Below are 26,043 nucleotides of genomic sequence, written 5' to 3' on the forward strand. Positions count from 1 at the left end.
TGCGTTGGAAAGAAAGGTTTCCCCGTAACAGGATTCCTGCTGATGAGGCTGAAGCAGTTCAGTATGGGAACTGAAACCTGGTGTGGTGCCTGGGCTGGGGGTCGTTAGGGGTGGGTGGGGGTTGATGTGGAGTGGTGGCTGGACCCAGAAATATTCCTGCAATTAGAATTAACTTAAGCAATTTAACGGAGAAGGCGATGGCACCCCACTCCAGTACTCTTGCCTGGAAAATCCCATGGATGGAGGAGCCTGGTGGGCTCCAGTCCATGGGGTCGCGAAGAGTCGGACAGGGCTGAGCAACTTCACTTTCACATTTCACTTTCATGCATTGGAGAAGGAAATGGCAACCCACTCCAGTGTTCTTGCCTGGAGAATCCCAGGGATGGCGGAGCCTGGTGGGCTGCCGTCTATGGGGCCGCGCAGAGTCGGACACGACTGAAATGACTTAGCAGCAGTAGCAGCAAGCCGTTTAAGTAAACAAGAACTAGCTTTGTGTAGGGATGACAAGCTGGAATGTGAAACACACAGCTCTTAGTACACCTCAGAGTAACACCTGTAAGGAGAAAAATATCTTGACATTTCACTTCTTCAAAGATCAAGCTTATTAGTCACTGCAGCAGCCCAACGACAATGCACCCTGAGGGGAATGCAGGCTGCAGCAAAACAGGTACCATTCTGAGCTTCCGACATAGTAGCCTTGGGAAATCAGGAACAGCCTCTTGGGCCCATACTCCTCCTTAGGAAGTCCAGCTAAGTTTCGGGGAGTCTCTCCTGGTTTTCAGATCTCCCAGTTATAGGGTGATGACCCCACATTTTATTTGTCAGGGTATTAACAGTTAAAAGACACAGGAGGATCCTGGTTGAAAGTTACTGGGATTTGCTCAGTTGAAAGCCACTCACTGACACTTCCCTGGTGGTCCAGTGATAAAGAATCCACCTGCCAATGCATGGGACACAGGTTTGTCCCTGGTCTGGGAGGATACCACGTACCTTGGAGCAACTAAGCCCGAGCAACACAAGTACTGAGCCTGTGCTCTAAAGCTTGTGCTCTGCAACAAGAGTAGCTACAGCAGTGAGAAGCCAGCATAGCAATTAAAGTAGTTCCTGCTTGCTGCAACTAGAGAAAGCCCACGTGTGGCAAAAAAGGCTCAACACAGCCAAAAGAAAAAAGACATTGAGTGATCTGGACTGACCAAAAAGGAGATTCAGAATGCCAGTCTCCAACCAAACACCAGCCACGTTTATGTATTTTATGTACAGGATTTATAGCCCATGCTCGCCACAAGGAGAGAAAAGCCAGGAGCACAGTGAAGACCCAGAACAGCCAAAAATAAATTTTAAAGTTATTAAACAAGAAAAAATTTCCTGTAATGAGAACTGCATTCTTCTTTATAGAAACTGTTTCTGTTCCATGCTCATGATGACATAGCTTCAAATACTTTTGAGAAAAACTTGTTTACATCATAATATATAATAAATAAGTGAATACTTCATCAGTGTAACAGAATGTCAACAATTACTAGATGATCATTTGACGGTAATCAGGCAGTTTTAATTTTTGTTCTCTCTTTGCTTTGCTGTCTGTTTCCAAAAGCTCTGTCAGATATGAACAAAGCAGACTACAAAACAACATCTTGAGAAGACATTACAATTTAGTTTCACCAAAATTATCACCAACTTTGCACTATTTATAAATATTTCTATGTGTATTAACTGACTGAACTCAAGTCCTAAAGGAACTTTCTTCATGTTTATAGGGCAGCTACTATGTTCCCTGTCATTGTCTTCTGTGCATTGTCACATTACAAAAGTCTCAAAATAACTCACCGACTTATGTATTTGTTAGTGTAAGGCAGAGAAGAAATGTAAATTAAACTTTAAATCTCGGTCACAACACGTGGACAGAGAAAATAATGCTAAGGAAGAACTTGAAAAAGCAAAAGAAATAGGGTAGCATGATTTGAGAGAATCGCATTGAAACATATATATTACCATATGTAAAATAGATAGCCAGTGGGAGTTTGATATATGACTGGGCATCCAGGGCCACTGCTCTGTGACAACTTGCAGGGATAGGGTGGGGAAGGAGGGAGGGGACACAGGAATGCCTATGGCCGATTCATGTTGAGGAATGGGAAAAACCATCACAGTATTAAAAAAAAAACAAAATTCAAGAAAAAGGAAATTCTACTACAGCTGACAATGAACTATGGAGCATATTTATTAATTCTATAATGTTACATCAACATTTTAATATGCTTTGGAAAACTAGACTTCTATTTAGTATTTATTAATATTAAATATTTCTAAACATTACTGTTCATCCAGTTCTGTTCTGTTCAGTCGCTCAGTCGTGTCCGACTCTTTGCGACCCCATGAATAGCAGCACGCCAGGCCTCCCTGTCCATCACCAACTCCCGGAGTTCACTCAGACTCACATCCATCAAGTCAGTGATGCCATTCAGCCATCTCATCCTCTGTCATTAGGCTAGAGTAACAATGTCTTAGGCAATAGATAGTAAATAGCAATTTTTCTGTTCAGTAAAACAGATAAATATCAATTTACTACCATCTTCAACAACCATATAGAATAATGGAACATATCTGTACAGCAGGAAAAGGAATGAAACGAATTCATAGCATGAGTAAACATTCAGTGTTTTGTTAAACAGTCTCACTGTGGTTTCTCCGATGTTTGACTACTGATACCTTTAGACTTTAAAACCAACCGCTTCCTATGCTGCCTATCTGGGCAGGATGAGAAATTCCCATCAGGTTGGAAGTCTATAGTGCCCCAACTAGAAAGCTTCATCAGTTAACAAACATTCTCATATCATCTGTCCCAGTATTCAAACCAAACTTTGGATTTGCTTCCATCTTGTGCTTTCAGTGACTTCAAAGTAACAAGAACAAAAAAGTTGGGATTGAATCTATGAAATTTCTAGTTTATCAAACAAACAAAAAAATGCCACCATGTAATGTGCATTCTCAATGATTTCTGGACTTCCCTGGTGACTCAGGGATAAGGAATCGGCCTGCCAATGCAGGAGACGAGGGGGTCAATGCCTGGTCCAGGAAATTCCCACATGCTGTGGAGCCACTAAGCCCCTGAGCCACAACTGTTCAGCCAATAATAAATAAATAATCAAAAATAAATTGTTTCAGAATTCTCCAAGGTCAAAAAGAGGTACCACTTTTAACCTTAGTTCTGAAGTTTATTTCCTAATAGTTTACATGTTTATTTTCCTATTTTCACTTCATGTAAATCAGGCGCATACTAATGGTTTTATTTGGGAACAAAAGGGGACATTCGGAAATATCATACAGGAACATCCATAAACAGGGGAGTAGGTTTTAGGGGGCCAGAGTCTATAAAAGCTCCACTATGGACAGAGTGTGGAAAGAATAACTCAAGTGCAAATTATTAGTATATAATCCCCAAATTAACTATTCTTTGGTTTCACCATGCAAAGAAACTCTAATAGATTCTTTCAACCTTGAGAGCCTTTGGGGCATTACTAGGTTCTGTGATGAAGAACTGAAAAGGGATAAAACTGTGCTGTTTGAAGAAAAATGATTGTTGTGAATAAAGAAATATTGGTTATACGAATGCAGGTAACTCCTTCAAAATACTGATTTTTCACAAGCCATTCCTAGTGGTCACAGGAATTCCAGGTTAAGAACCTACCTTGCAACAAAGGTGACTCAATCCTTGTTCAATCCTTGGTTGGGGATGTAAGATCCCACATGCAGCAGAGCAACTAAGCCCAGGTACCGCAAACACAGAGCTGGCATACTCCAGGGCCCCCCTGCCAGGATGAAAGGTCCTGCATGATGCAAAAAAGATCTCGTGATCCACAACTAAGGCCCATTAGAGTCAAATAAATAAATATTTTTAAAAATATACTGATTCTGCTTCCTTTGGATATATAATCAGAAGTGAGACTCTGAGATCCTATGCATGTTCTCTCTTTAATATTTGAGGAATCTCCGTACTGTTTTCCATGTACTATTTACATTCCCACCAACCATTCACAAGAGTTCCTGTTTATCTGTATTGTGCAAGTATGTGGCACATGCATGTGATTTGGAAAGACATGGAGAGAACCCCACTGCACTGGCAGCAAGAAATAGCAGCTACATCATCTGCAGAATAAGCCTTTGTACTACAGGTTGCTATGGAGCTGATGGTCCTTGAAGTCTACGAATAATCCTTTCCTGTGCCTGTGAGCTAAGTCACTTCAGTCATGTCCGACTCTGTGATCCTATAGACTATAGTCCATCAGGCTCCTCTGCCCATGGAGTAGGCTGCCATGCCCTCCTCCCGACTCAGGGATCGAACCCGCGTCTCTTATGTCTCTGGCATTGGCAGGTGATTCTTTATCATTTGCACTACCTGTGGAGCCCGAGCCTTCCTTATATCCTGAGAATTTTTGGCCCCTCCCTAAGGAAATCCCTCTGCCATCAAAGTTTAGCACTATCCATTTCCCTTCTAGGCTGAAACACCCTTATGAAATTTCATCTGGTTCAACACACTCTCCATACATCCAATAATAATCCACCCATCGTGCTATGCAATCCCCAGAAAGATTCCAAGGTTTAACAACTCATGCATTTATGATGGAATAATACATGAATATGCCCAAGCACCATCCAGACTCGACATCTATTTTCAAGTCACAGTGACCCCAGCCAGTGTAAAAACTGTTGTCTCCGAAGTCTAATAATAAAAGACAGATGCTTATGCTGATGTACATCCCCCAGTGAGACTTCAACATCTTCCAAAGATACACTCCAAGGTCTTTTTTTTTTCCTTTCAAATGCATTGGAAACCTTCTTCATTAGCAACTCAAACTAACAGAAAATACTAAAGGTAACGGACAAAATCATCTCCGGGATTTTACCAAGTTATTTTACAGGTTGCATAATGATTCTTGTCCTTCCAAAAGAACTCACAAAATCTACCCCATGGAGTTGATGCTGTGGGGAACTTTCTGGATCCCACCGCCAGATGGGTGACCAATGCACCCATCTTCCTGCACCCAGACCTCCCTGTGGGCTCAGCTCAGGCCTTGATTCTAACACACTGCAGGGTAACAGTCCTCTTCCCAATTCCACTTCCTTACTTCCTCCACAAGTGTGATCATGACTTACCAAATCAATCTAGGCAGGCAAACCTCTGTCACAACATCTGTGTCCCAGGGAAACTGAGCTAAGACACTATGGCATGCCCACCCTTCCAGGCACCCACAATTAGCCATGAGCCCACATCCAGGTCCTCCAATCTGAACGTGTTGGGACCAGCCTAATAACAAACCAACTGGAGTGAGTGGGGCCACAGAAGAATAAAGAAAAATAAGACTCAGAAATAAGGTGGGGATCAGGGGGCTGATGCCATTCGCAGGCAAAAGCCAAGATCCTGATCCTTGAATGCTTTTTATTGTTAACATCTACTTCCTTGTACATACTCTAAAGACATCTGTTTTTTACAATCTCAGATCAGGGACAACTATATACAATGAACAGTCCTCAATGTTCTGGTTAATGTTCAAACCTTCAGGCCTTTCATGATTGTGTTTAGCCCTTCAGCTAGTGACCACCTTCCTCAGCAACTCCCTCAAGTCTCTGGTCTGAGAACAGTCACTAATGGTTTTCCATCAGTCACATCAGTACTTCAACACCTTGTTTTTAAGATGTTTTTCCACGATGTACTTTTTACTGCTCCCAGCCCTTTGCCTGGGGGTGATAAGAAAGTCATTCTTATTCTTCAAAGAAGCCCTTTTAATTATAGTACAGGCCTGTGCATAGCATATTCTCTACATATCCCCTTTTTATTTTTAGAGGCTTATTTTTTATGATTATTGTTGACCACAGAAGCCAAAGCAATAGTTGCTAATTGCTGTTGTTGTCCGTTGACTTTCTTGGTGATTTGCTGTCAGACTATGTAGAAACAGAAAAAATTAACATAAAACCAGCCATTGATCCTCCAATAGTTTTCAAGTGAGGAATGGGATTTAATTGAGAAATTCCATCTGCTGCTACTTCCAGCAGATTGCTGCTGCTAAGTCACTTCAGTCGTGTCCAACTCTGTGTGATCCCACAGACGGCAGCCACCAGGCTCCCCCGTCAAAAGGTGTAGTTTCTGTGAGAAAGTTTCCATAATCTCTTGTTGTAAGTTATTAATATCCAGAGATAGATTACCTTAAGAGGTGTTGTTTAACTTTGTCCCAATGAAACGATGATTCATTATATTTATGAGGAGTGACACAAAAAGGAGTAATATTCCAATCACACTTAAGACAAATCTGTTTTTGAAGAGTATTCACTTGATCACCTAGTTGTATACAACCTGTTGTAAATCAGGCATTTGTGCAGCTAATTTTCCATCTATTTGTCTTTGGGTGGAACAAAGAACATCAGAGTCTTTATGCCATTCTTGCACAAAGTGCACAGTCTGTACACTCTGATGTAATGCTGCTCCTGTAGTAGCTACAGCAATAATTCCTAAAATGGCAGCAATTAACAATCCAATAAGCCGTTTAGTGCATTTTAATACTTTCTTAAGGATCTGTTCTACAATATAGACTATGGGGCTATCCTGCTATGGTCTATTCATTTTTACAGGAAGCCTCCAGATCTGGTTTTTAGAATATATAGAGAATAGTCATTCTGAAACTGGAGGGAAGAATTGATACAAGTGTAAAAAACAATTTTGATAGGTAAGTAACCCAGAAGAGGCATTATAAAAAGTAGGTCCTATCAAAAATATGAAAGGTAAATGAACACGTGCTTTAATCCAATGGGTTGAATTTTTATAAAAATGTAAGGAATGACCTGATACTGTCAAATTAAATTGCCCCTTCCATGCTGTTATTGGTTGGAAGGCAGCTGATATTTTCCACAATTCTGAATGTAAAGGCAATTAAGGTAATTGATTAAGGTAAGGGAGGAGAGAAACTCCCTCCATGCCAATATACAGAGCTATTAACAATGTTATTCATGGAGTCTAAAGTATTATTTAACAATATAGGCAAATCCAAATTATTATTTTTATCCAAAGGATATCCTCTGGGACTCCAATCAATAATTTCTCCATCAGAAGTATTGGCCATAATATGTCCAGTTTTAGCTTTATATAATTTCCATTGTACCCAATGTTCTATTCCAGATTTTATAAAAGTAATACAGTTAGGTATATGGGGTGGATAATAGTATTTTATCCTGTGATATTAAATGAAAATGCCTCTAATAAGAAAAAATGAGTTTTGTTCCCTTGAGGTTCTTTAACTATAGATAGCCAACGTTGTAATCCTCTTTTAAGACAATGAGTTTCCACTCCCATACATATAGGTGTAAGATCTGTTCCCACAGTATAATTAACACTAACATTTGAAAGTTGTTGGCCCTCTTCTGCTGGTTATAAAGGAAAGCTTGGGTCAAAAGGTTCTGGTAACCAAGAAGAGTCATTTATGAAAACTGGAACAGAAGAATCTTCCCACGTAATTGGTCTTAATAGGGGAAGATTGGGCACATATGCCTCTTAGTATGATTGGCACCTACCGTGGTAGTTACCACAGGTAACATAGCCAAAAACAAGGTAGCCGAGGTCAAAGGCTGTCCCTGTTCTTTGACCAATTTTTCCCCTTCAATGGTCAATTTCTTCAATTGATCCCAAGTGGGCGGTTTGGCTTTGTTGGTCCTTGGAGCTGGTTCGGGGTAGTTGCTGATCGTCAGTCTTGTTAGCCACATCATTGGCGGCTCTCCGGGAAGATCAATGTCGAGCCTTGTCCTCTTCTTTTTTTGACATGCCTTCCTGGTATCCAACAGTGTTGTCCATCATCTGAAATGACAAAAGCATAACCTCGTCCTTTCTGAAGCCCCATTAATTATAGTACAAGCCTGTGCATAGCATATTCCCTACAATAACTGAGACCGCCCCTGTCAACAGTTTCACACAACTCATGATCCCACAACTGCTGCAGGGAAGAGCCAATTCTGATTCCAAGTTGGAACTGTTTCTTTGCCTTGCTTTTCACTGCTTCTGTTATTATACTAATCCATAATGGCTGGTCTCAGAGGAGGCCTTTGTTGAGCTCACAGGAAGATAATCAGACCTGCCCACTTGTGAATGGCTGCAGGGATGAAGAGATGAACACTGAAGGCTGGCTGTCCCTGAGAAGTATTGCAAGACAGATGGCCCTTTACTGATGGCCCTTTTTACTTTACTTCCTCATTGCTACTCCCTTTGTATTCTCCGTTGGACTCTTTCCTCATTGCTACTTTCTCTCCTTTTATAAAGGAACCTGGTTACTTTGAGAAATTAGTCAGCCATCTTCTTGGTTAGTTGACTTTCAAAATAAAGTTGGATTGTTTTCCTCAGCAAGTCCTCTCTCTGAAGCACTGGCCTATCTTGCAGACAAGCAGAGTGACCTTGAGCTCAATCACACCACTGTACTTGGAACACATGTATACACCATTAAACTTGCTCTCTCCCACAAGTCTCCTGCAGACCCCAACAGGTTTGGCTTTACTTCCCCCCCCCCCCCTTTTTTTTTTTACCACTTTTCTATGCACGACTGAGCAACAGTGCTAAAACAGCTAAGACCACTGGGCATGGGCATCGCAACAGAAAACACACAAGCTGCAAATGCAAGGGCACTGGGCACTCAGTATGGAGACCAAGAAGCTGGCCCTCCCAGGAAAAGGAACTGGGAACACCACAAAGTATTAAAGTCCCCAGAGATTTGATTGAATTGAGCTCAGTGAAGAAGTCACAAAGAGAGAAAGGCCCAGTGTCACTGCCCAGTGTCCTTCCCCACTCAGAGCTAACTAGAAGATACCCCAGCTCTTTAAGACATGTTGCACACCAAGACCTGAGCCTATTAATAAGCCTGTCTCTACATCCCACACAGCTGTGTACAGCACTCAATATTGTCTTCCCAATTCCAGGACAACCTCCTTTCTCTGATTAATCAATGAAGACAACCCACTCCTACTCAACTCTATCAATGGTCTATTAGCTGAAAGCATTTTCAACTGATATCTTATCTCTGACCATATTCCACCTACAACAGTCCCACAAATAACTGGGCCTCATTAGTTGAAGCTAACTGCTCCTCACCCCCTCTTCCACGCCATACGTAATCATCTCAGGCTTGAGTCTAGCACAGGCAGTCAACCTCAATGCACAAAATCTAAAATTAGCCCTCAAATATCTTCATATTCTCCAGCCTCTTAGGATATTTTCCCACTATTATACATCACTTTCCACTGCAACTTCAGCAATCCACAAGTCAGCATTATCCCCATTGGGTTTCATTGACTGGAAAGCATCCAACCAAAACCCACTTTTTAAATTCAAATAAAATTTTATACACTACTATCAGACCAAAGGGGCTTCCCAAGTGACTCAGTGGTAAAGAATCCACCTGCCAATGAAGGAAATGCAAGAGATGGGTATTTGATCCCTGAGTCAGAAGATCCCCAGGATTAGGAAATGACAACCCACTCCAGTATTCTTGCCTGGGAAATGCCATAGACAGAGGAACCCATGGAGCTACACTCCATGGGTCTCAAAGAGTCAGACACGACTGAGCACAGTGACCATTTTATAGTTCTCTTTGATTCTAGTGCTCATACCAGTAACTAGCTGTAAGGCAAGTGCAGAGAAAAAGAGAGCGAGCCAGGCAGTCAGGCAAGCAAAGGAAATTTATTAGAGGGAAAAGAGGATAACTGGCCCTTAAGGAGAACCAGCTTTCTCCCTTTCTGACAGACTCCTTCTTATACCCCACCAATGAAAAATTCTCTGAAGGGATGGTCATGTAGCCTGAGGTCTGGAATCTGGTTGTCTCGCAGCTTTGAGAAGACAAGCACCAGTGAGATAACAGGATGCCATTTGGGCAATTTGATCAGTCTCACAGATCACTGCACTGTGATTTTATTCTTCATTTGCAAGGTCAACATAACAAGCCATCTTATCAAGGAGAACCCATGTGGGCCCTATCACTAGCATCACTGAAAATAATCTCCTAAAATGAAGACTCTTTGTAGTCAATTTACTACCCTGTTCATGTAAACCAGAAAAGGAAAGTAATACACCTCCATCACACTGGAGAAAAAACTGCAGCTACACCAGCAGTCCCAAAGCTGATATTCTAAACTAGTTCCTGAACACCTGTTTTGGGATATTTATAAGTTGAGTGCCATGTCTTAATTAAAATGACTTTTCCCCTATAAATTACTATGCATTTCGTGCACTATATGGGTTACTGTTACCAAGACCAAGCTCGCTCTGCTTGACAAAGGATAGGCCCATAAATCCGAGCGACAATGTGTTGAGGCAAGGAAGTACTTTAATGGGGGAGCCAGCAGATGGAGAAGAGGGCAGGCTAGCGCCTCAAAATAAGCATCTTATTGGGATCTGGATCCAGGTTCTTTGATAGATCAGAGAGAACAAGCAATGAGGAACTAAAGTCAAAAGGCACAAGAGAGAGGGAAATGAAGTGGGGAAGTAAAGGGAAAAAAGGTCTTCGGTCTTGTAAAACATCTCCAAGGGAATGTCCAGCCTTCAGTAGGGGTGTGTTAATCTGTTCTGTTCACAGATGGGCAGAGACAAACGATGTCTCCTGGAGTTGAACAAAGGCCCTTTAGTTTACAGTGAAGCAGAGGGGCAGGATCCTCCAGGCAAGCCACTGAGTATGATTATAATAATAAAAGCAAGTCAAAGAAAACAATTCCCAACGTGGTACCGGTGGGGGAACAGGAAGGTTCTAAATGATCCGAGACCACGGAGAGGGAGGAGAGGGGAGCCCCCCAGGCGCAGCTTCAAGGAAAAAAAGAACCCAAAACACTACCTCACGTTTCCGTCGACCGCACCTACCAAGTCTCTGCTTCGGAATTGGCTGTAAACTCGCTTGCGTAGTAGGGCGACGGAAGACCCCTCCGCCGTAGGTGTCCGAGGAATACCACAGCGAGGGGCGGGGCGTGTGCCGCGCCTGCGTCTGGGCGTGTGAGGGCCGGGGTCGAGCCAGGCTCAGAGGACCCCCCTGCACGTGGCTCCGTTTGGTTCCCGAGGTATCTCAAAAGTACTTGAGGGTCTTTCACGGCTTGTGTTGCACCATTGATTCCTCATTAAAGTAACTGTCATTAAAGTAACAGTTTTAAAGTAAAAGCGTAAAATTCTGTGGGAATAATTACGTTGGAAATAAGGTTTCCTCTTAACAGGATTCCTGCTGATGAGGCAGAAGCGGTTCAGCCTTGTGGAACAGAAACCTTGTGTGGCGGAGGGGCTGGAGGTTGGTAGGGGTGGGTGGGGGTTGATGTGGGGTGGTGGCTGGACCCAGAAATATTACTGCAGTTAGAATTAACTTAAACAGTTTAAGTAAACAAGAACTGGCTTTGTGTAGGGATGACAAGCTAGAATGTGAAACGCACAACTCTTAGAACAGGCTACCTCACAGTAACACCTGTCAGAAGAAAAATGTCTTGACATTCCACTTCTTCAAGGATCAAGCTTATTAGTCACTGCGGTGGCCCAGCGACAGTGCACCCTGAGGGGAATGCAGGACAGAGAAAAGCAGGCACAGTTCTTGTGCTTTGGACATTCTGGCCTTGGTATTTCAGGAAGGGCTGCTTGGGCCCATCCTCCTCCTCAGCAAGTCCAGATAAGTTTTGGGGAGCCTCCCCTGGTTTTCAGATCTCCCAGTTATTGTGTGATGACCCCACATTTTATTTGGCAGGGTATGAACAGTTAAAAGATACAGGAGGATCCTGGTTGAAAGATACTGGGATTTGCTCGGTTGAAAGCCACTCACTGCCACTTCCCTGGTGGTCCAGTGATAAAGAATCCACCTGCCAATGCATGGGACACCGGTTTGATCCCTGGCCTGGGAGGACACCACGTGCCTTGGAGCAACTAAGCCCGAGCAACACAAGTACTGAGCCTGTGCTCTGCAACAAGAGTAGCTACAGCAGTGAGAAGACTGCACATAGCAACTAGAGAGTAGCTCCTGCTTGCTGCAACTAGAGAAAGTCCACGTGCAGCAAAAAAGGCTCAGCACAGTGGGGAACAAAAAGACTTTGAGTGCTCTGGACTGACCAAAACAAGGGGATGCAGAACGCCAGTCTCCAAGCAAACCCCAGCCAGGTTTATGTTATGTGTACAGAATTCATACCCCTGCTTGCCGCAAGGAGAGAAAAGCCAGTTCAACAATGAAGACCCAGCACAGCCAAAAATAAATGTAAAAAATCATTAACAGAGAAAAAAATGTCCTTTAATGAAAACTGCAGTCTTCTTTATAACAGTGTTTCTGTTCCACGCTTGTGATGACGTAGCTTCAAATACTTTTGAGAAAAACTTGTTTACATCATAATATATGATACTTCAATCAATACTTCAATTTAATGGATGTCAAATTACTCTATGATCATTTGATGGTAATTAGACCATTTACTTTTTGTTTAGCAATGGTAATATATTTTCTCTCATTTCTTTGTTTCTGAAAGCTGTCAGTTGTGGAAAACAAAGCAGACTGTAAAATATGACGTCTTGAGAAGACATTAGGATTTACTTTCACCAAAATTATCAGTTTTACACTATTTATAAATATTTCTATGTGTATAAACTGAGTGAACTCAAGTCCTACTAAAGGAGCTGTCTTTCTTCATATTTATAGGGCACCTACTATGTCCCTTGTGTTAGGGTCCACAAGGGGCTCGTAGTGTACTGTTGAAAAATGTCCCATTGTGGTGACCTGACAAACAAGGGATAAAGTCCAGTGACCACATTGCCCTGGTGGGATCCTGTTTTGCTCTGCTGGGCCAGTTTCTCAAGACTACGTGACCACCTGACTGTGAGACTCCTCAGACTATGTGATCACAAGACCCCAGCTGCGGGATAAAGATAAAACTAATGCCCTCTCCCTGCAGGGCACAGCTTCCCATCAATAGGGTATAAGAAGGGTTGGCTGTAAAGGGAGAACACTGGCTTTTCTCTAAAGCCAGACACTTTCTTTCTTCCTATAACAAATCTTTCTCTGCCTGGCTCACTTTTTCTCCAATCTTGCCTTACACCTTGTCATTGTCTTATGTGCATTTTCATGTTACAAAAGTCTCAAAATAACCCATAACTATATATTTGTTAGTGTTAAGGCACAGAAGAAATGTAAATTAAACATTAAATCTGCATAACATGTGTATAGAAAAAGTAACACAAAGCAAAAACTGGGCTTCCCTGATAGCTCAGTTGGTAAAGAATCCACCAGGAATGCAGGAGACCCTGGTTCGATTCCTGAATCAGGAAGGTCCACAGAGGGAGGGATAGGCTACCCATTCTAGTACTCTTGGGCTTCCCTGGTGGCTCAGCTGGTCAAGAATCTGCCTGCAAATGCAGGAGACCTGGGTTTGATCCCTGCATTGGGAAGATCCCCTTGAGAAAGGAAAGGCTACCCATTCCAGTATTCTGGCCTGGAGAATTTCTTGGACTGTATAGTCCATGGGGTTGCAAAGAGTCTGATGCGACTTTCACTTTCAAGGAAAAACTATTAAAAAAAAAAAGAAATAGGATGGAATGATCGGCAAGAATAGCATTGAAACATATATTACCCTATGTAACATAGATAGCCAGTGGGAGTTTGATGAATGACACAGGGCACCCAGAGCCACTGCTCTGTGAAGACCTGGAGGGATGGGGTGGGGAGGGAGGTGGGTTCAGGAGGGAGGGGACACATGTATGCCTATGGCCGATTCATGCTGATGTACGGTAAAAAAAAAATCACAATATTGTAAACAAAAAAAAACTAAAGAAATTCCACTACACCTGACAATGAACCATGGAGCCATATTACTTAATTCTATAATGTGACATCAACACTTTAATATCCTCTGGAAAATGAACTTCTTAGTATTTATTACCTAATAAATAAGTCTAAATATTAATGTTCATTAGGCTAGTGTAAAAATGTCTTAGGCAATAGATCATAATTAGTAATTTGTTTAGTAAAATAGATAAATAGTAAGCTACTACCGTCTTCAAAAACCATATGAACAATGGAACATATGTGTACCATAAAGGAATGTTATAAATTCATGGCATGTGTAAACATTCAGTGTTTAAGAATATAAACAGTCTCACTGTGGTTTTTTGATGTTTGATTACTGATTCCTTTAGACTTTAAAAACAACCGCTTCCTGTGCTTCCTCTCCGGGCAGGCTGAGAAAAAAAGACTAAGGCCCCTTTCCTTTGATACCAACTAGTAGTTCACCAAAGCAAGAACTCTTCCCTCCTTGCCATCCAGTAATCATCTTAACACTCCAAGAATCACCATTCCATGTTCGTCAAGCTTTTCTTTCCAACAGCATGGAAGTCTACCCTGCTCCGACTAGAAAGCTTCAGCAGTTAACCTTCTCAAAACACTTTAGCACATGGCTTCATCTGTCTCAACATTCAAACCAAACTTGGTTCCGTCTTCTTCTAGTGGGTGACTGCAAAGTAACAAGAATAAAAAAGTTGGGGACTGAGTATGTGAAATTTCTAGTTTATCAAGCAAAAAAATTGCACTCATATAATGTGCATTCTAAATTATTCCTGTGGCTTCCCTTGTGGTTGACTGGTAGGGAATCTGCCTCCCAATGCAGAACAACAGAGACTGATCCCTGGTCCGGGATATTCCCACATGCTGTGGAGCTACTAAACCCAAGAGCCACAACTATTCAGCCAATAATAAAAAAATAATAATTTCAGGATGCTCCAAGCTCAAAAAGAGGTATAACTTTTAACCTTATTTCTGAAGTTTTATTTCTTAATTATCATATGTTTATTATTCCTATCTTCACTTCATGTAAATCAGGCACATACTATTAGTTTTATTTGGGCACAAAAGAAAACATTAGGAAATATCATATGGTGCACCTATAATATGCTACACATCCATAAACAGGGGGAAGGTTTTAGGGGACCAGAGGCTATAACTGCCCTGCTATGATGCCAAAGAATGCGTCAAGAAGCAACACTTAGAACCGGGCATGGAACCACGGACTGGTTCAAAAGTGGGAAAGGAGTCCGTCAAGGCTGTATATTGTCACTCTGCTTGTTTAACGTATATGCAGAGTACATCACGCAAAATGCTGGACTGAATGAAGCACAAGCTGGAATCAAGATTGCTGGAAGAAATATCAATAACCTCAGATACACAGATGACACCACCCTTATGGCAGAAAGTGAAGAACTAAGCAGTCTTTTGATGAAGGTGAAAAAGGATAGTGGAAAAGCTGACTTAAAACTCAACATTCAAAAAACAAATATCATGGCATCTGGTCTCATTACCTCATGGCAGATAGATGAGGAAACAATGGAAACAGTGAGAGACTTCATTTTCTTGGGCTCCAGAATGACTGCAGATGGTGACTGCAACCATGAAACTAAGACGCTAGCTCCTTGGAAGAAAAGCTAAGACCAACCTAGACGGCATATTAAAAAGCAGACATTACTTTGTCAACAAAGGCCCATCTAGTCAAAGCTATGGTTTTTCCAGTAGTCATGTATGGATTTGAGAGTTCGACCATGAAGAAAGCTGAGCACTGAGGAAATGATACTTTGAACTGTGGTGTTGGAGAAGACTCTTGAGAGTCCCTTGGACTGCAAGGAGATCAAACCAGTACATCCTAAAGGAAGTCAGTCCTGAATATTCATTGGAAGGACTGATGCTGAAGCTGAAACTCCAATACTTTGGCCACCTGATACAAAGAACTGACTCACTGGAAAAGACCCTGATGCAGGGAAAGACTGAAGGCAGGAGAATGGGACAACAGATGATGAGATAGGTTGTTGGATGCCATCACTGACTAGATGAATATGAGTTTGAGCAAGCTCCAGGAGTCAGTGATGGACAGGGAAGCCTGGTGTGCTGCAGCCCATGGGGTTGCAAAGGGTAGGACACAACTGAGTGACTGAAATGAACTAATGGACAGAGTTGGAGAGGATAACTGAAGATATTGGTATATAATCCCCAAATTGTCTATTTCTTGATTTCATCATGTAAAATTCTTACAGATTCTTTCAAACTTCAGAGCTTTTGGTGCATTGCTAGTTTCTGTTGTGAAGTACTGGGGAAGCATACAACTATTGGAAGAAACATGATCCATTCAGAGTTACATAAAAATGATAACAATTTTATTAGACCATAGGACTTATGATACATTCTGAATAAAACATTAGCAGACTGTAAACAGCAGCAATTAATTCTGAAGCAGAAATGTGCACATACTTTTCTGGTTCTTTTGATTAAATTTTCTTCAAGAAAAATGCTCTCTTCCATTTTGAAGAATAAGTTTCCATTAATCATTTATATGAACAGCAATTACCAGTTAAGGGAGAAAATGACCAGCATTTCCCTGATACTACTGCTGCTGCTGCTGCTGCTGCTGCTGCTGCTGCTAAGTCGCTTCAGTCATGTCCGACTCTGTGGGACCCCATAGACGGCAGCCCACTAGGCTCCTCTGTCCCTGGGATTCTCCAGGCAAGAATACTGAGTGGGTTTTCATTTCCTTCTCCAATGCATGAAAGTGAAAAGTGAAAGTGAAGTCGCTCAGTCATGCCCGACTCTTAGCAACCCCATGGACTGCAGCCTACCAGGCTCCTCCGTCCATGGGATTTTCCAGGCAAGAGCACTGGAGTGGGTTGCCATTGCCTTCTCCAGTAACCTGTTAACTCTGTGAATATTTCATGAAAAAAAAAATACAGTATTCATTACCTGTGCTAGCTTGCTTTACATATAAATCCTCTCATGTTCCAGTTTTGATCTTTGGGTTAAAGCTTTAGCATACACATTATTTTTGTGTGGTTTCTCTGAAAGAGATATATTCTAAAGTCTAGTGTACTCTGAAGCCTGCAGAAAGCCCTTGCTCATTCATTTCTAAGACTCCTCTTCATTATGGACTCTAGTTGTCTAATACTTAAATTCAAGCTGAAACTTTCCCACTCCCATTGCATTTGTAAAGCATTGCTCAGAATGTTCCCCAACTTGATGTTTTGTGAAAATCCTCCCGACAAAAACTGCCTTGTGTGATTTAACTCCAGGATATATATTCTTACATACCTAAAGTGTGAGCAGTAATTGTGAAAACTGCCATAGTCATTGCATTTCTAAATGTAAAGTATTTGGTGAACCCTAAGTTTAAGGCAGTACCTAAAAGCCTTGACACATTACTTACACTTGTAAGGTTCTCTCCAGGATGGATCATCTGATGGTTGGTGAGATGTGAGCCCCGAGTTAAGGTTTTACACAACCATGTCACTTGTAAGCTTTCTCTCCAGAATGACTTCTTTACTGAATCATGACTTCAGATTGTTATTCAAAAACCTTGACATGCTCATTACTATGATACAGGTTCTATCTAGTGTGAATATTCTCAAGAAGCCTAACATGTATACACCTGACAAAAGCCTGGCCACACTGATTACATTTGGAAGGTCTCTCAAATATGGATCACCTGATGCCTTTTTAGGCCTGAATGCCACCTGAAGGATTTGCCACACTTAAGATTTGTAAGGTGTTTCTGCATTATGAATTCTCTGATGATGGGAATGATGAGACCTGTTATTGAAGCCAGGTCTATACACATTACAGTTATATGTTTCCCTCCAATCTTAAGACAGGAGGGATTTACCATGCTCTAAATGTATGGCTTCTCGCCAGTATGAATTTTCTCGTGTTTTGTAAAAACTGAACCACTTCCATGGCACTTGGTACCACATGCACTACATGGGTAAGATTTCAATTCAAAATGAATTACCTGATGGTTAGTGAGGTCTGAGCACAGAATCAAGCTTTGCCACACCTACCACATGTGTGTGGTTTCCCACCAGTTTGACTTTTCTGAAGGTCAAAAAGTTTATACACTTTACTGCATTCACTGTATTTGTAAGTTTTCACTACAGTATGGATTCTCAAATGATCTGCAATGTCATTCCTTTGACTGAAGGCTTTGCCACATGGTTTCTCTCCTATTTGAACTGCCTAATGGTTAAGGCTGAACATGCATTAGAAGAATTTCCACATTCATTTCACTTCTTTCGTTTTTATACAGTGTGAATTCTCTGAATAATGATAAGGCCTGAACTTGGACTAAAGGGTTTAGCACACTCATTATATTTGCACTATAATGTACTCACAACTGTTCCATTTCTAATGTTTCTCTCTAGTATGAATTATCCAATGGTTGCTAAGATGGTCATTTCAAGTAAAGCACTGATCACATACATCATATTTATATGGTTTCTCTCCTGTATGAACTGCCTGATGATGAGTTAAGGTTGATGGTGCCTAAACATTTATAACAATTTTTACATTTTTAAGGTTTCCAGTATGAATTCGCCAATGAACTGCAAGGTTTATAGTTTGACTAAAACCTTGCCACATACATCACATTTGTATGGCTTTCCTCCAGTATGAGTTCTCCAATAAATTCTAAGTTGTATGTTTAGAGTAAGGCTTTGGCCACATACATCACATTTGCATGGTTTCTCTCCAACATGACTACTCCAATGAACTGCAAAATAAAACCTGGGACAGAACACTTTGCACATAAGTTACATTTCTATGCTTTCTCTCCTATATGAACTGCCTGATGTCTAGTTACGGAGAAGGCAATGGCACCCCATTCCAGTACTCTTGCCTGGAAAATCCCATGGATGGAGGAGCCTGGTAGGCTGCAGTCCATGAGGTCGCTAGGAGTCGGACACGACTGAGTGACTTCACTTTTTTTCCCTTTCATGCATTGGAGAAGGAAATGGCAACCCACTCCAGAGTTCTTGCCTGGAGAATCCCAGGGACAGAGGAGCCTAGTGGGCTGCCGTCTATGGGGTCGCACAGAGTCGGACACGACTGAAGTGATGACTGTGCACTAAAATGTTTGTCACAATTGTTACATTTGTAAGGTTTCTCTCCAGTATGAATTCTCTGATGAACTGAATGATTTATAATTTGATTAAAGGCCTTCCCACATACATCACATTTATATGGTTTCTCTCCAGTATGAATTCTCCAATGAACAGCAATGTATGTATTTACAGTAAAGGCCTTGCCACATACATCACATATATATGGTTTCTCTTTAGTATAAATTATCTGATGAAGTGCAAGTTCACTAATGGCCTTGCCACATAAATCACACTTACATGGTTTCTCTCCAGGATGAACTCTCCAATGATTTCTAAGCTGTGTGTTTCAAATATAGCCATGGCCACACACACCACATTTATATGGTTTCTCTCCAGTATGAATTCTCTGATGAACTGCAAGGTGTGTAGTTTGACTAAAGGCTTTGCCACATACATCATTTATATGGCTTCTCTCCAGTATTAATTCTCTGATGAATTGCAAGTTTTGCAGTTTGAATAAAGGGCTTGCCACATACATCACATTTATATAGTTTCTCTCCAGTATGAATTCTGCAATGAACTGCAAGGTATGCAGTTTGACTAAAGGCTTTGCCACATACATCACATTTATATGGTTTCTCTCCGGTGTGAATTCTCTGATGAATTGCAAGTTTTGCACTTTGACTAAAGGCCTTTCCACATACATCATATTTATGTATTTTCTCTCCAATATGAGCTCACCAATGAACTGCAAAGACCTGGAACTGAAGACTTTGCCACATAAATTTATATGCTTTCTCTCTTGTACGAACTGCCTGATGGCTTGCAGTTCGACTAAAGGCCTTGCCACATACATCACATTTACAGGGTTTCTCTCTAGTATGAATTCTCTGATGATATGCAAGTTTTTCAGTTTGATTAAAGGCCTTGCCACACATATCACATTTATACAGTTTTCCTCCTGTATGGACTCCTTGATATCTAGTGAGTTCTGAGTCCTGAAGAAAGGTTATGTCACACTCATTATATTTGTAAAGTTTTTTCTTGTGTGCTTCATGGTCTGGTGCCAGTTCTGAAGGATATGTAACAACACTCTCATGTTTATCAGAAATGCCTCTACAGACACTACAAGTTCTCTGAGGTGGTAAACCTGAGTTACTGCTTTTGATATTCGTCACAACTTGACTACATTCAAAAATTGTCCCTTCAGATTGAACTATCTCTAATTCATCCTGAAAGCTTGATCCATGCCTATCAACAGGCTTATTTCCTGCATCACTTCTACTATGATGATCTCTTTCATCAGTCAGGTTTTTCTTATGGGTTATAGACATTCCTTTGTCATTTCTTTCATCATCTGTCCACAGACACTAAAAATGATACAGAGTTCCCTGGATCTTCCTGAGGAAAAAAATCTCTTATTTCATGACTTTTGGCTCTTCCAAAGATCACTCTGAAAAATTTCTCGTTTACCACTGAATTCTTCTGCCTGTAATTTCTTGATCATATGTTTATGAGACATATCTACAAGATATAAAGTAGCATAGGCATTGTATTAATTATAATTTATAAATAAACTGTTTCTTGTCAAACACTTGGTATGATACCAAAAGTCATACCCATCCTGAAAGGAATTATGAATCTTCACAATGATGATCTTAAAACTATAGAACACTAAAGGAATAGAATTTTTTTAAAACAGGAAGAGTGATCACATGTAATTCAAATTAATTTCAGGGTAGTGTAGTTTCAAAGACACAATCAGTGAACATTCATTTTATGCAAACTCATGTCAGTTCTCAAGGAAAAGTATATTTCCCCACCATGACCTCAAAGTTCATTTTACCTGGTATTAAACACACTGCTGTCTCATAATTGAGGACAAAAAATAATATATTGTACACACTTTATACATACTTATATATATTTAAATGGTAAAGAACGTACAAGGCTATGTAAGTGACTCAGTGATAAAAAAAAACTACATGTCAATGCAGATGACACCGGACAGGGGGGTTCAATCCCTGGGTTGGGAAGATCCCCTGAGGCAGGATATCACAACCCACTGCACTATTCTTACCTGAAAAAAATTTCAGGGACAGGGGAACCTGGAAGGCTACAGTCCACCACATCACAAACAGGACTGAGTAATTGAGCAAGCAAGCATCAAACAGGCAATACACTGGAATGGTAACTAATGCAAAAGAGGCATTCTAATGAATAATGTAAAAAGTAAGTGTTAGCTGACAACTGTTCAACAAATACTTCATTCCTTAAAAAAATACACACACATACACACACACAAACATACACACAGCCCTACACATACGTATACACATACATACATACATATATAATACATATTTTTCCTGGACCATGGTGCTTAGGAAATCTTAGTTCCCTGACCATGCATTAAACCCAGGCTCACTGCAGTGAAACTACTGAATTCTCTCCACTGGACTGTCAGGGAATTGCCTAATTAAAAAAGAAAAGCAAAAAACAAAACACTTTTCTAAATACCTCTTAGAAATCTATCACTAGATAGACATATAGGCATTTTATGACATTAATAAGTGGTTCATGTCAGCTATATTGTGCAATACAAAAAGACAGTCATCAAAATAACAAAAAGTTAAGCAAAACATTCTCTACTTACACAGTTCAGTTCACTCGCTCAGTCCTGTCTGACTCTTTGTGACCCCATGACCTCAGCACGCCAGGCCTCCCTTTCCATCACCAATTCCTGGAATCCACCCAAACCTATGTCCACTGAGTTGGTGATGCCATCCAACCATCTCATCCTCTGTCGTCCCCTTCTTCTCCTGCCCTCAATCTTTCCCAGCATCAGGGTCTTTTCCAATGAGTCAGCTCTTCCCAGAATCACGTGGCCAAATTATTGGAGTTTCAGCTTCAACATAAGTCTTTTCAATGAACATCCAGGACTGATCTCCTTTAGGATGGACCGGTTGGATCTCCTTGCAGTCCAAGGGACTCTCAAGAGTCTTCTCCAACACCACAGTTCAAAAGCATCAATTCTTCGGTGCTCAGCCTTCTTTATAGTCCAACTCTTACATCCATACATGACCACTGGAAAAACCATAGCCTTGACTAGACAGACCTTTGTTGGCAAAGTAATGTCTCTGCTTTTTAATATGAGGTCTAGGTTGGTCATAACTTTCCTTCCAAGGGGTAAGCGTCTTCTAATTTCATGGCTGTAATCACCATCTGCAGTAATTTTGGAGCCCAGAAAAATAAAGTCAGCCACTGTTTCCACTGTTTCCCATCTCTTTCCTGTGAAGTGATGGGATTTCCAAATCATTTTACCATTCTTATACTGTAAATGTTTTTTAAAAAAACATAAATACTACATTATGAATCTAGTAACATAAGACTAAATCTTATTGAACAAATAATATGCAAGAACTGCTAATTCATGGTTCCATACCTAACAAGATGGTTTTTTTCAAGTTTTTAAAGGATTGTAGTTTTCCATTGGTCTGAGGGACTAAAAAACAGGTGCAACCTCAAATAAAAGTAATAAACTTATTTACCTCCTTTACACTTCTCACAATATTCATATTAACAATACCAAGTACAACAACAAACTCTAACAGTTATAGAAGTATTATATATCCATTCCTATGTAAAACCATTGTCTCAAATGTGTCTATCATCAGTCTAATTTCAACCATATTTATTCATAGAGACAAGAAATAATCAGCTCAAATGAACACTGAATCACAATCTAAACCTTAAAAGTATCACTTAAGATTATCCTCAATGCAAAAATAGATTATTCCTCAATGTTTGCACCAGTAGTACCATTTGTCACATGATCTACTGTAGAATTTACAGTATGATACATACACTGTAATTCTAATATTAATCAATTCTTAAGATATTTACTCCTGCCTCTTATCTGGGCTTCCCAGGTGGCACAGTTGGTAAAGAATGTGTCCACCAATGCAGGAGACATGGGTTCGTTCCTTGGGCCAGGAAGACACCCTGGAGGAGGAAACGGCAACCTGCTCCAGTATTCTTTGCTGGAAATCCCAAGGACAGAGGAACCTGGTGAGTTGTTGGGGGCCAGAGTGAGGCACTCCGCCCATGGCAAAGGTCATGAGGAAGGAGGCTTGACATACGCAAAGGCGGGATCGAGCCTCAGGAGTCCCCCTGGAAATCCTCGAGCATCTACCCCCATAACCAGAGCCTGCCTGCTTTACTACTTTGTGCTCCCACCTACACCTCTGACTTTACGGGGGGCTGTCCCCCACCACCTCTTTCGGAGAAGGAGTTAACCTAGAGCTCCAGTTAATAAAAACTCCTGGGCGTGACAAGAGTGTTTTAACCTACAAACTCCTCTGAAGGTTCTCTAGCCTGCCTGACAGGCTTGTCCGGCCACATGTGATTGCTCACAGCCTCCCAACTGTGAGAGGCACGAGATGCTTTAAACCTTCTAAAAACAGGTTCCTTAGAAAAGTTAGAAAACTATTAGTATAAGTATAATGGGCTGATTAGAAATTGTATTGGTGAAGGGTTTTTCATTTGTTGAGCCAATGTTTGCTGCTAAGTCTCCATATCCCCTGCGCTTACACACATTAATGAATATATAGAAGAAATAAGTATTAACCTTTGATATTAATCACATTAGACCTTAGGCTAAGTAAATTCTTTCCTTAACTAAAACCCACTACACCCTCACCCTATAGGAATGTAACTTTATTTGGGTGGCGTCTGTTTTAAGAATAATCACCCCTGGAGTTATAAATAAGTGTCCTGGTTGACTGACCGCTGTCACAAGGAGAGGGTCATAAATTGTCAGCAGGCCCCCCGGCCAGAAGATGATGTAACAGCCCTAAGACCTCTGTATACATTTGTATGAAGCACCTGACTTTGATAAAAGTCAGGACTGCTGACCCCACGTGACTTTTGCTTAACATCTCAGTGTATAAAAGTAGACCATGGAAAACAAAGAATTGGGATCAGTTTCTCGAAATACTGGTCTCCCCATGTCGCGCACTCGCTCACTCTGGCTGAGTCTCCGTCTGGAGCGCGGAACCCACCAAGCTTACTAACTTTGCCTGGGCTTCTAAGATCCGACAGGGGAGGCCTCAGTGTCTCCTCTCCTTCGGGAGAACGGAAGGACGCCTGTGGCCTACGTAAGTGGTGCAAGCTTCTTGTCTTGAAGTTTTATTGGTCTCCCGCGTAAACCAAGCTACTCAGCCTCTTTTCTCCACTGAATTTTCCTACTGAGCTATCCTCATTCTATTACTCTTTACACCTCTAATTAATATCCAATTGAAGCTATTGTATCCTGATCCTCGCCGACGCCATCCCCGCTTTGAACTCCCTGGAGCAGCTGGGGCTGGACCCCAGCAGTGAGCTGCAGTCCATGGGGTATCAAAGAGTTGGACTCGACAGAGCACATGCTTTTTATCACAATACTAATTATTTTTCCCCAACCAGGGGTCAAACCCAGGCCCTTGGCTGTGAAAGCATGAAGCCCTGCAACAAGATCATCAAGGAATTTCCACAATAATACTAATTCTTGTTACCACACTCTTTTCCAACTTTTCACAGGATGGGAAAGGGGTCAGAATTATGTCTTTTCTATTTATTGGGTGATGACATGGCCGAGCAGATACAAATACAGCTGCTCTTCAACAATTTTATACAATCATAGTGGAGGCTCTGGATTCATCACATTAACAGCATAATCTCTATTCAGCTTAAACCCATGCGACCCACAACAAATCTTTATGCTTAACCTGAATCACTAAATCTAACCCTGACAGGACTTGTATTGTACGCAACTGGAAAATCCACCCAGACTGGCCTCCACCCATGACTTTTCTCAGCGACAGAGGGTCCTGCTGCCATCTCAGCCCTACTCCACTCTAGCAGAAGAGCTGTAGCAGTAATCCTTATCTGCGTTTATCCTTTCACAGAAAAGAAGAAAATTACCCAAACAGTTACAAAATGTTTAAGAACTCAGTTCAGTTCAGTCGCTCAGTTGTGTCCGACTCTTTGCGACCTCATGGACTGCAGCAGGCCAGGCCTCCCTGTCCATCACCAACTCCTGGAGTTTACTCAAACTCATGTCCATTGAGTCAGTGATGCCATCCAACCATCTCATCAACTGTCATCCCCTTCTTCTCCCACCTTGAATCTTTCCCAGCATCAGGGTCTTTTCCAATGAGTCAGCTCTTCGCATGAGGTAGCCAAAGTATTGGGAGTTTCAGCTTCAGCATCAGTCCTTCCAATGAATATTCAGGCCTGATTTCCTTTAGGACGGACTGGTTGGACCTCCTTAGAGTCCAAGGGACTCTTGAGAGTCTTCTCCAACACCACAGTTCAAAAGCATCAGTTCTTCGGTGCTCAGCTTTCTTTGTAGCACAACTCTCACATCCATACTCACGTCCATACAGGAGTCCGGCCTCTGAGGGTCAAAACTGAAATTACTCGGGTGTGGAGGAGCAAGTGAGGGTAATTTGACAGTCCGAAGACCTTGCAAATGGAGGAGAGGGGACACCCAGGTGCAGTTTGGGGGGGGGAAAGGTACCTCATGTTCCTGACTGTGATCTCAGCTCCACAGTCATGGTTTTGGAACTTGCTGGAAACTCGTGGACCTGGGTAAAGAGGGAAGAGCTGGGGGCTGGGCCTGAGCAGAGGGGCGGAGCCTGAGCAGACCCCACTGAGAAGGGCGGGCCGTAGGGCACTCGCCAGCTTCCTGCCGGGAGGGGTGGGGCGGGGTGGGGGGCCGAGTGGGTGCACGTTCTTCCGTTTGGTTCCCGACATAGCTTGTCTGGGTTTAGAAATACTTTAGGGTCTTCCGTGTCTTATGTTGCACCATTGATTCCTCCCTAGTTTAGGTAACTGTCACAGAACAGTTTTAAAGTAAAAACTTAAAATTCTGTGGGATCATTACGCTGTAAAGTAAGGTTTATTCTTAACAGGAGTCCTGCTGATGAGGCTGAAGATATTCAGAGGTCTGGGAACTGAAACCTGGTGTGGTGGTGGGGCTCCGGTTTAATGTAGGGTGGTGGCTGGACCCAGAAACCCAGATATTCCTGCAATTAGAATTAATTTAAGCAGTTTAAGTAAACAACTGGATTTGTGTAGGGATGACAAGCTAGCATGTGAAACACACAACTCTTACAACCGGC

General features: G+C 41.7%; 1 protein-coding gene and 1 long non-coding RNA gene across 3 annotated transcripts in view; both read right to left on the reverse strand.

Annotated features, from left to right (window-relative positions):
- Positions 1–26,043, reverse strand: part of LOC123327520 (zinc finger protein 665) — a 392,317-nt gene that overhangs the window by 306,070 nt on the left and 60,204 nt on the right. The window lies entirely within an intron of this gene.
- LOC123465123 lies at positions 5,370–11,265 on the reverse strand. 2 transcript variants are annotated; one of them, XR_006640210.1, is made up of 2 exons: positions 10,880–11,265; positions 5,370–7,840 (listed from the first exon to the last, which is right to left on the reverse strand). It is a non-coding gene; the product is annotated as an uncharacterized LOC123465123 (long non-coding RNA). The 2 variants fall into 2 exon arrangements; XR_006640211.1 differs by having other exon boundaries at positions 10,854–11,265.

The sequence above is a fragment of the Bubalus bubalis genome, chromosome 18 (genome assembly GCF_019923935.1).
Source record: "Bubalus bubalis isolate 160015118507 breed Murrah chromosome 18, NDDB_SH_1, whole genome shotgun sequence".
Classification (NCBI taxonomy): Eukaryota; Metazoa; Chordata; class Mammalia; order Artiodactyla; family Bovidae; genus Bubalus; species Bubalus bubalis.